General features: G+C 41.0%; 1 long non-coding RNA gene across 2 annotated transcripts; it reads left to right on the top strand.

Moving 5' to 3' along the window:
- Positions 1-2482: 2482 nt before the first annotated feature.
- LOC123132162 (uncharacterized) lies at positions 2483-7363 on the top strand. 2 transcript variants are annotated; one of them, XR_006464530.1, is made up of 3 exons: positions 2483-2798; positions 2879-3678; positions 3790-7363. It is a non-coding gene; the product is annotated as an uncharacterized lncRNA (long non-coding RNA). The 2 variants fall into 2 exon arrangements; XR_006464529.1 differs by having other exon boundaries at positions 2887-3678.
- Positions 7364-11267: the final 3904 nt, after the last annotated feature.

The raw sequence follows: 11267 nt of genomic DNA on the forward strand, positions 1-11267 counted from the left end.
GGCTAGGCTATCCAGTGCACCCAGATTGTGGTGTCGCACGCCCGTTTGACTTCAAAACTCAAACTACCCGTGTAAAATATTGGCTCGCAGCGAAGTTACTATTTAAAAAAAGGCCGCCGTGCGTTCGCCAGGATCGAACCCATAAAATGAGGTATACACTCCCGCGACCACTAGTAGTACTCGTTGGAGTACAACGCAACTTAGAATCGCCTTTTGTCGCTAGTAGTACATTGTTCCTTACAAGAAACACCTAATAATGCAAGAAACCACTAATAATGCCAAGAAACTACTACCACTTGTATACGTGGCAGACTTAAGATAAGACTACCTTATCAACCATTGTACATGCTCTTACCAACTAGCCCTATCAAGAAACGACCACTCTATAAAGTGTCGTTATAGGCACGTGTCAACCCATGGCCCTGTTTAGATACATTTGTTGTCAATCTAACTCTGCCATCCAAACACCACTTTGGTTAGAGTTAGTTCAGGATTAGAATCTAACTCTAACCTCTGACTTAGAGTATCCAAACAGGGCCCATGTCGCCCATTAAGTCAACACCTTCTATTCGACCGGGCGTTATGACTTGTGGGACCTACATGCCGGTCTGCACAAAAATCCCCGAGTGACCTCCTACCTCCAGCCCGTCCACCTAGTCATCCTCAGCCATGGGATGCAGTTACCGCCGCCGGCAGAAGGCGAGGTTAAAACCGTCGACGGTGCGGAACCCATCTTGCGGTAGCCCGGATATCAGCTCCGTCCGGCGCTCGCGACCACTAGCTAGCCAAGATAGCTCTATCCAGCTGCTTGTCTGCAAGGTTTGCTAGCTAGATTGGCACGGCGACGCGACGGCTTGCTCGCGTGCGCCGCGCTAAGACCAGCCATCTGGCTCGAGCGAAGGCCAGGGCGGTGGCTTGCTCGCTCGTGAGTCACGCTCGGGCCAGCCTGCCAACCCGTGCGGAGGCCAGCGCGGCATCCGGCCCGTCCGACGGAGCGGCGGCCAACTCGCTCATCACCGGCGCCACCGACGAACACGCATCAGTATTGTTTGAAGTAATGTTCAGAAAAAATAATGATTTGAGGAGGAATAACAGGATAGAAGGTCAGATGTGGGTCCCTTGTGTCAACGGTCAAACAAAATGTGTTGTTTTAAGCTGCCTCGTCAGCACGGACGTGTGGGCCAACCCTATTATAAATGGGTTTAAACTAACATAATCGGTAGCCCCTCTGTCCCATAATACAAGATGTTTTTGCAAGCTAAACTAGCTTGCAAAAACGTCTTACATTGTGGGACGGAGGGAGTATTAGGTAGTAGTTTTTGATGTGGATTAAGAAATTTTGGGTATGTTTTTACTATTTTTTGTACAATAGATTCTTTGTAGGGCTGGTTGAAAGTGGTAGTTTTGTGTTAAATACTCTACATATTGTAAGTAGGAGTGAAAGTTAAGCTTTGGAACCCAATAAGTAAGGCTAGTTACATAGTGCATATGTGTACATGATTAAAAGTAAATATCAACCATGAGTAACTAATATCTTAATGGAAAACTCAAAAGTATGGAATACTAGAAAAAAATGCATGGTTAGAAATACTAGCAATGTTCATGTGTGTTGCAACGAATCATAATTAGAATAATACTTATTCACAAACTTGATACAAAACACTCTAATTTTGATATACATATATCACTAGAGATATATTATGTTTCAATTAGAATATATTCCTTGAGCTGTTTTGGTGAGGTCAGGGAGGGATGTGGTTGGTTTAAAGATACTAATTATGGATTTTTCTACAAATTGGTAGACAAGTGGGATGTTGATGAAAAAGACAACAACTTACCTCACAGTCGTTAGATGTAGATCTAATGGTCACAAACGACGGATGACAGACACACCATCATCATCAACTTAGTCTTCTGTAGGAGTACTAGCAAGATTCGTGCATTGCACGGAACATCAAGATGCATTTTTTTATAAAACACTTGTTGTGATTGACCCATGCGGGAGTAATTCCATGTGTAAAAACTAATGATATCTCGAGAAATAGGAGATAAGGTGAAGAGGAGTGGGGCGTGGTGGTGATTGGTGGTCGGACTGAGCGGAGGCATGGGGATTGACGACACCGGCAGTGGCCACCAGGCCAGTTTGTTCGAGAGGCTTCCTTTCTTAATTGCTCAACAATGAGGTTGTTGGAGATAAGAATGAACGATGGAAGGCCTTGTCTGTAAATATGGAGAGGGGGTGCATGTATCTATTAGTTTAATTTCCATCCGTCAGATATAAATTGGACGGTCTATATTGCAAGATGGCACGCGTACCATCATCACAACTCGGTTTTTTATCTCTACTCTGTCTCAGTTGGTTAAATAGTACGGTTTATTTTCGTCTCACCACTTTCAACCGTTTTTTTTCGCTGTTTTTTTTCGTCCTCTCTCACCCCCTCTCCACCCCACGAAGAGGCTACCCCTCGCATGAAACGAAAAAAAACCAGGCGAAGAGCCCTCTCGCCCGTAGCAAAAAATAATCAGGCAACAACGCTCCCATCGATCTAGGTCACGTCGGCGCCGCCGCCGCCAATCCGCTCGTATGCCGCCGCCGCCAATCCGCTCGTATGCCGTCGCCGCCATTCACCCCTCTCGCATGCCGCCGCCATCACCCATCGCCACTGATCGGACGTGGAGCTCGTGTGCCATGACCTCCATGGCACCCATGGCCGCCTGCTCGGGAGATGGGGTCGCCATGTTCGACGCCGCCAGCGCCTCGTGGACCTCAGCTCCAGGTCCGCCGCCATCGAAGTCAGGTGCGCCTCGTCGACGACGACGGCCATGGTCGCCAGTCCCCACTTCCATGGTCAATCAACTGATCTTATCTGAGATGAAGTTCTACAGGAAGAGAATCTAGAAATTCTTGCGCTGGATGCAGTAGACGAAACTGATCTATTTGATCTGATCCCAACTTCCCAAGTCCCGATGAGAACGTATACCTACGTGGATCCAAGTCGAGTTGGGAGCGGCGTCGATCCAATGAATGTGCAAGGAATTCCTGAATACATCACTTCTATTTGATTATGGGTATGTTCATTGGTCATTCAATTCAATTGTTCGTACAACAGCAGAATTTTCCCTTTAGCACGAATTTCCAGTAGTTGTGTTGCTTCTTTTGAAGGTGGATCTTGGATTCATTCCATTAGTTTTATTTTCCGAATTTCCAATTATTTGAGTATCCTCTCTATAGCTGCCTTCAGAGAAGAACATGAGCCTGAATACTAATGCATCTGTCCAAGCATGAGGAAATTTGCTAGTCTTTGAGGACAGGTTGACGACAGGAGCTGATCGGAATATAAGATACTAATGCATCTGTCCAAGCATGAGGAAGTTTGCTACAGTCTTTTGCGGACAGGTTGACGACAGGACCTGATCGGAATATAAGATACTAGGACGACGCATGGTCCATGGGGGATACGTTCTTCACCACCACTCTCCGGGCAGCCCGACCATGCTCCTTTTCATGGCTTTGCTTCCTTGGCCTGATTCTTTTAACTGATGAAGCTTTCGTCGATTTTACTATTTTCAGGTGCTATAAATCCAAGCGTTCATCCATTCTGGTCTAATTCTTTGGATAATTTATGGAAGTTGTGGTTCTGGTATTTGTACGTGTTTGCAAATTGTTCACCAGGCCTGGTTAGTATCTTGGACTGCAAAAGCACATCTCTTAGTTCTTTAATATGCACTTAGCTAGATTTATATTCCTAAATGTCTGTATCATTAATGCCATGGCTCTTTTACTTATAGTTGTCCTCGAAGGAGGAAATAATAGGGAGGATTGGAGATGCACAGGGCATGCCATGGCAATGAAGTGTACACCATGGACAGCTAAGCGTACACCATGTTAATAAAATTTTATATGCTCAATTTATGATTTTGTGTTGGTTCTGATGGTTTGAGAAAAATTAAGTGAGCCAGTATAAACAAACGCTAATTACTTCAATTCAGTTATGCAAGCTGCAGAAAACGAACTATTAACTCTGATCTTCTAATGCTTCCACTTCTTTTTTAATGTGGTTTGGCTCAACAAACAATATTTTCTTTGTGGCATACTGCACTAGCTCTGATTTGAGTACTTCAATTCAGCATAAAGTAGCTTATTTTCCCTCCTATTGTTAGTCTGCAATGATATGTACTGTCCTCAAGTACACTGTCGTGTTTTGGCAAGCGATTTGAAGCTAGCGTGCTGTATTTTTGCAGGTGATTGCTTTAATCCAATTTTGCAAGCAATCTAAAGCCAACAGGCCTTGTTTCTTCCCAAAGTGGTGGCGGTTAGAGGCTAGCAGTACTTATGGTGTGCAGTTTAAATTATTTAAGGAAGATTTGATTTTCCCCACAAAAAAGGAAGACTTGATTTGATGCCTCTAACTGATTATATCTTTAATCAAACAATGGATATTGAATAACTGCATCATATTTGGAGGTAACAGTGACGTGTCATAAGTTTTGGGATACAGGCAATACTTTACTTTACTTACCAAATTACATTACTAATAGAAAATTTACTTATAATGATAGGAAATCGTGTCTGTATTGATGGAGCTCGAACTACATAGTACAATCAACATGTGTCTAGCTCAGAGCTCTTGTCCTATAATTCCATGTTATGCATGATTTCTTCTAAAGTTTCCATGAATTTTGCTTTACATCAAAAACTTAATCGAACTCCTTCCAGGACAAAAGTAAACAATACTACATATCTTGATATAAATCCTCTGAGTAGTATGCCCCAATTTTTAGTTCTTCATATACATTTTTACTTGCATAGTATATTAATTTTTCTCAAAACAGGTACATACTTCTATCATGCATAGCGAGTGTATGAAACATCTTTTTTAATTAAGATGTCCTTCAATAAAAATATTGTATATTTAGAAATATTTGGATAACATACATGATCTGTATATTCTTTTTCAAGTAGAGTTAGGAATATATTTTTAATTAAGAAACATATTTTGTACAGAGGGGGTGGAAGTGCACCGTTCATAAGCTTAGGGAAGCACAAGCGCACAACCAGTTACCATCATCTTCAAATGCGCCGATATAATTGGCAATGCATGTTTCTCCATGTTTTAAGTATACATATCATGTTGTGGTCCATAGGCACTTGGGCTCCCTCCATGATCTGAGTAACATTATTGGCTTGTATATGCAATGTTTTCTACTCCCTCCGTTCCCAAATATTTGTCTTTTTAGAGATTTCAAATGAACTACCACATACGAATGTATATAGACATATTTTAGAGTGTAGATTCACTCATTTTGCTCCGTATGTAGCCACTTGTTGCAATCTCTAGAAAGACAAATATTTAGGAACGGAGGAAGTAGCTACAGAAGCAAAGATCAAAACAATTCACAAAGCTACAGACAATTAAACCGCTCAATTAATAATTCACCACGCTTTTATCTGAAATAATAGATCAAACATGGGTACTTTTAAATTTTTATTGTACAAAACTGTTGCAACGGCATGCAACCCTGTACTGTACTAATTTGTACAGAGATTGCAAGCTGATGTTTTACAATGATATAGGAAGATTAGTAATGGAGATACAAGAGATGGTTGAGGGTTGCTCGCTGATTCAATTCGTGCTTGGTCTAGGACTAGATGGCAGTGTGGATGTTGTGTATGACAAGAAGAACGTATGGGTCGTGTGCGTCGTCATCGACCACCCATCATCGAGGACAGGGCCTCATGTGGGACCTCGGGAGGAGGGGAGAACAAGGGCGTGCACAACATTAGAGCCGATGAAATTCATGTGCATGGACTGCGTCCGGCCTGCCGTGGCCGACCGCTCCATCCTGCTCCTCTAAAAGTGCATGAGCAAGGCAATCCTGCCATTATTTTTGGACATCTGCTATCAACACAACTACTTATTTCCCATATTGTAACCAGTAACAGGCTAGCGGCTATGCTATTTCATTTCACAATGTATATACGGAGGTACCTTTGGAGTTCAGTGTGTCCATTACATGCTTTGTGTGTTGATAGGGGTCCACATGGTGGCGGGCGGAGTTCCTTGGGCTCCATGGAGGCAGCTGAGACCTGGTGTTGCGCTCCTCCCTTTGTCCGCCACCTCGCCATCTCGGGCGCCGCTGTGGCGAGTGCTCTAACCAGCTCCAGATCGCTACACTCTACAGAATAATTCTTCAACTTATCAATCTTGCTACTGGTATTCATCCACCACTAGGTCCTTTATCTGGATGTGTTATTAGTTCTTCGCAACTCCCAATTCCGATCCGTTCTAGAGGGTAAGTATTTTTTTAAATGAATGAACAGGAAAACTGTGTCTTAGTAAAAAAAAATCATGTTTCATTTGTGTATGCGACATTTAAGGACAGTGCCATCTGGAGAACTTGTTCATTGGTGCTTTCCATGAGGTTTATGGTAAGATTATATATTTGTTTGTTTGTTGCGACAGAAATTATAGAGTTGTTTTCCCTCTATTGTCTTTATCTATTCACTTTGATACAATACACAATTAAATGATCGGGGTTTTGAATACATAGCATGGGTTCCTTGTGTTGGAGGCATTTGACACAAGCCTTTGCTGCTGTATAGCCAAGCTGGATTCTTTACATTCTCAGAATTACATTTATCATTTTCCCTCTTGGAAGCTAAAAAAGAATAGTAAATGTATTTTGTTCATAGCTAGGCATACTTTGTTCTTGGAAGGCATAGTTTGTTATTAAATTCTAAACAGTTTTATAAATGGTGACAAATAAAGGGTTGTTATTAATTTCTAGGGATACTGAAATTTTTGGCTTGTACTGAATTGTTTATGGACCTATTAAAATATCCCCTTGCACTGAAATTTGATTTCTACTGACTTTTTTTTAAAGATACCTAAGACTTCTTGTGCTAAAATTACCCTGTTACTAAAATTTGCCTTGCTACTGTTGTACTAAAATTTAACTATTTAGTAGGAAGGAAGAGCACAAGAGGGAGCAAAAAAGAACAAGGAGAAAGCGACGCTTAGGAGAAGTTAGCTCAAAATCCACTTACATGATTCGTGGTTTTGCCTAACCACTACTTGATTCGTGATAGCATTGCACCAGACACATAACATCCAGTTGTATAATTGTATAAGTAGAGTGTACTTGATGCCTATTCATCTTTATTCATCCTTCTGTTTTCATCTTTGGGTCTATTTGACTTGTTTCCTGAATAAATTATGGACCCCCTTAGCTGGCAAACGGTCACTGGGAGGGTTTGGAATTTGCGAATGATTTCAGTGCCATTTTTTAGTTAGAGGGGATGGCAGTTTCTTCAGAGCGACAGGGCGGTTTCTGTCAGAGAAGGTAATTTCCGTTTTTAAAACTGTCATCGTTTGATCTCGTCTCAAAACTAAATCTGCCATAAAAAGGGGTTCGATTGTGACAGAAGGTAAGTTCTGTTTTTAAAACTGTCATTGTTTGATCTCGTCTCAAAACTAAATCTGCCACAAAAGGGGTTCGATTGCCATCCCTTTTTAGCGATCGCTTGCCAGTTAACTTTTCCTTAAATCATAATATAGGCAAGAAGTGCATGTCAAGTATAGCAGTGCATTAAAAAGTATAACATGTGAGGTCATTTTTGTTTGTTGCGCGGAGTATGGCCATTAATTTGTGTGCTTCATAGTGGTGGAGTAAATGAGCCACGATTAGCCAGTTAACATTTCCATTTAATATTTAAGCCTCTAGGATATACTATAGCCGTCGAATATTAACACTGAGCAACATTAAGCTGAGCCAAAATTAAGTTTTGAGTTGTGGGTGAGGGAAAGACAGAGGGGGGAGTGGGTGTGTCTGTGTGTTTGTGTGCAAGGGAGGGAGGGGGAGAGAGAGAGATGTTGGGAGAGAAGGGGAGGGAGGGAGATGTAAGGTGGTAGAGTGGGAGAGCGAGAGACAGATATATAGTGTGAAAGAGTGGATGTAAGGAGAGAGGAGCACTAACATATTATAATGAGAGAGAGAGAGAGATGGAGCTTTAGTGTGAAATATAGCACGAGTGCACCATTACATGCTTGAAATTCGAGGTCTGTGTTGATGGAGATGGAAGGATAGATTGGGAGCCATATATGTCACCAATTGACGCGGCAAACATGGACTGGGGGTTGTGGAGATAGTTGATGGAGAAAGAAGATGTTGAGTGAATTATTGATAAAAAGGTAAACCACAGATGGAAAATCTATTGGTACATGTTAACCTGATTAAATCTTCGAGAAATATATTTTTTATACTTGTTGAAGTATCGTGCAAGTGAAGCTAAAGACAATATTCTAGACTGTGTGGGAATATGTTTTGCGCATCACATAGATCTTAGTTTGTAACATACAGTTATTTAGATCATAGCTCTCTATGTACACATCGTCGAGTTACATTACAGATGAATTGGATTTCAATTATTTTTCAATTGTCGCAAGCTATCTTTTCTGTACATCTGAAATATCATATACATTATATGCGCAATTAGAAAAAAAATTATACATGCAAAATTTGATATGAATTGCATTAATAGGTGTAATTAAAAAAATAAATTAAAAGCCCGTGGCAACGCACGGGCGTTCTACTAGTAAGAGAAGAAATATAAGTATGAAGATGCAAACGTAGTATCGATACTTGTTTCCGTAAACTAGCATCTACATTCTATTCAACACCTCAGCATGTGAGGCTTTAGCACAATGATTTCTTGACTGTGTAAAACAGAGGTTTTCCTGTCGTCAATAAGGAGGGGATGACAACGGCGTACTTTTTGGCTTGCTCTAGTCCTAGTAGTCATACTATGTGGTCTAAGCACGTGTAGATTTATTCTTTTTCACGTCTCGTGTTCGTCGTACTGCCACGACTGTTGATGAATAGACGGTAAGTTATTCACGAGGAAACCCTTGTTGAGCGTGTTTGAGAGAGAGAGAGAGAGAGAGACTGAGGCAATGATAACATATTCTTTGTATCTATGTGTGTGGAGGATAGAGAGAGACATGTACATGGGGGCTTTGTGCTTTGTGTTGTGTAACGTGGAGACACATATACATAACTAGTAAATATGCCCGTGCGTTTCTACGGGTTGTTGTTCAAACCATGAACTATAGCCCGTGCATTGCAACCGTTTTACAAAATAGTTATAGTTAGTTTACTTGTTATTTCATCAGATACATATTGCAAAAATAAAAATAATAGCTTATCAATAATCCAAAGAAATATATGCCACTTTCATTGATTATACAGGAACTGGTCAAAATTTATTATTAGATTTGGATCGAGATAAACTACTTTAGTTTCCCGAAAAGCAAAAAACTCCCTTCAAAGTGTAGAATTAACTCTACACAAGATGCTTAATGGAAGCAAACATTTGTTATTTGTATAAGTCTATGCAAAACAAACTCACTGAAGTTACTCACCAAGATGCCCGATGCAATTCCAAAGCAGAAAACGGAATACAAACTCGTAAAACTCACAACAATGTCTGTATGCAAAGCCTCACAAGAGGTTTCTGCAATCTCACAAGACGCTGGGTTTAGTCTAGACGATCTTCTTCACAAGCATATTTTGTAAGCAACTACTACCTCTGATCCTCATGATGCAATGATTGCACACCAGGTTTGTAGCTCTATTGGAATGTGTTGGTCTCGTTTATACCTTCGCATGATTGCGACTTTGGTTTACTTGTGCATGTATTCGGCGATGTACTGAATGTAAATAAGGCTATTTAGTGCCAGTCTGCCATTGCCTCTCAAGGCTTTAGTAAACAGACATATAATACCTCTTATTTATTTTATCTGAAGGTTCTTGTCGGATTCACAGTGTGAAAAATTGACAAAAAACTGACATTAAAATTTCTAAAAGTGGACAACTAAAGGAAATGTACAAACAAAATTTAATTTGTGCCAAGTAGGTCAAACCAGAACTATAAAATGTCATTTCTGAAATGTTTGCCAAGTATGTTATCAACATAAGAAAGGAGCCTTGCACTGTGTTTTGACTGAAAGGTGCACATTGGTGACCTTAATGTAAATAACATGTCTTAAAATAGTTCATGCAAGGGCTACAAAAACATATGAAGAACATAACCCTTCCAAGGTCAAATGGAGTTTTGAACCATTATCATAACCATGAAGATTCGAATCCCCAAAAATAGGGCAGTATTAAGATGTAGATTTCTAGAGTCGTTACACTGTTGTTTGTATCCCTATGGAAAACAAAATTTGAGTACAATTAAATCCTATTAACCTACTACAATAATTCAAAATAATCAACTAAATTGCATTTACTGAACATGAGAACTTATTCTTGGAAGATGTCAGAAAGGAGATCAAACACCATCAACAATAGGCTGTTTAGAAAATAAATGACATGTCAACTGGCATAGAAAATCTTTAAATCATGTTTGACATGAAAATTTGGCTATTACAAATGGGAACTAAATTACACCTGAGAAAGAAAACATCAAGAAGCTGGAGAGAACGGACATGAAAGAACCACCTGAACATACAATTGCACCAACAGGATAGAAATCCATCTCCATCGATCAAACTTGTTTTCACCCTGTCGTACGTAGTGGAGTACACATACGGCATATCTGATGCCATCGGTTCATCAATTGATTCAAAAGAAAAGTTCCAACCAAGCATGCATGAGCACATCCCAGGAGCTCCTAGCACTGACTTCCAACACCTATAACATATTTTAATACCATGGAGCAGTATTTTCCATATGAGATCATCCTCACCTACTGGTCCAGTCACATGAATTTTTACAAGCCAATACAACTTTTAACTGTCGGACTGAAACCACAAAGCTATAGGCCTGAAGAACAAAAGGCAAAAATCCTCAAATTAACTGACCGGCCACTTGTACTGGAATAACATATCTCTCCGTAGCGCATTATAGCATCATGTTAAACCAACCGGTGGCCAACAAACCAGCTTTGACCAATCAAAAATAGATCCCACAGGAATCCCCAAAGAGCAACACTACAGCAGCAGATTACAACCTGATCAGAGATGCCAGCCCAATGGCAAGGAGAGGAGGGCATACCTCGGTGGTGGTCGTCGAATCCTCATCTACTGCCTGGCCTACCTGCAGCTCGTCCAGAGAATATCGTAGATGTTGCTGCAAGAGCCCGACCCGCCGCATCGATGACCAGCAGTCCACCTGCAAGAGGGCGCAGGTGGAGGCCATGATGGCCCTCGTTGACGATGTCGCCTACCTCGCCGGCACCTAGCTCGCCACTGCCAAGGCCCGCT

The sequence above is a fragment of the Triticum aestivum genome, chromosome 6A (assembly GCF_018294505.1).
Source record: "Triticum aestivum cultivar Chinese Spring chromosome 6A, IWGSC CS RefSeq v2.1, whole genome shotgun sequence".
Lineage (NCBI taxonomy): Eukaryota > Viridiplantae > Streptophyta > Magnoliopsida > Poales > Poaceae > Triticum > Triticum aestivum.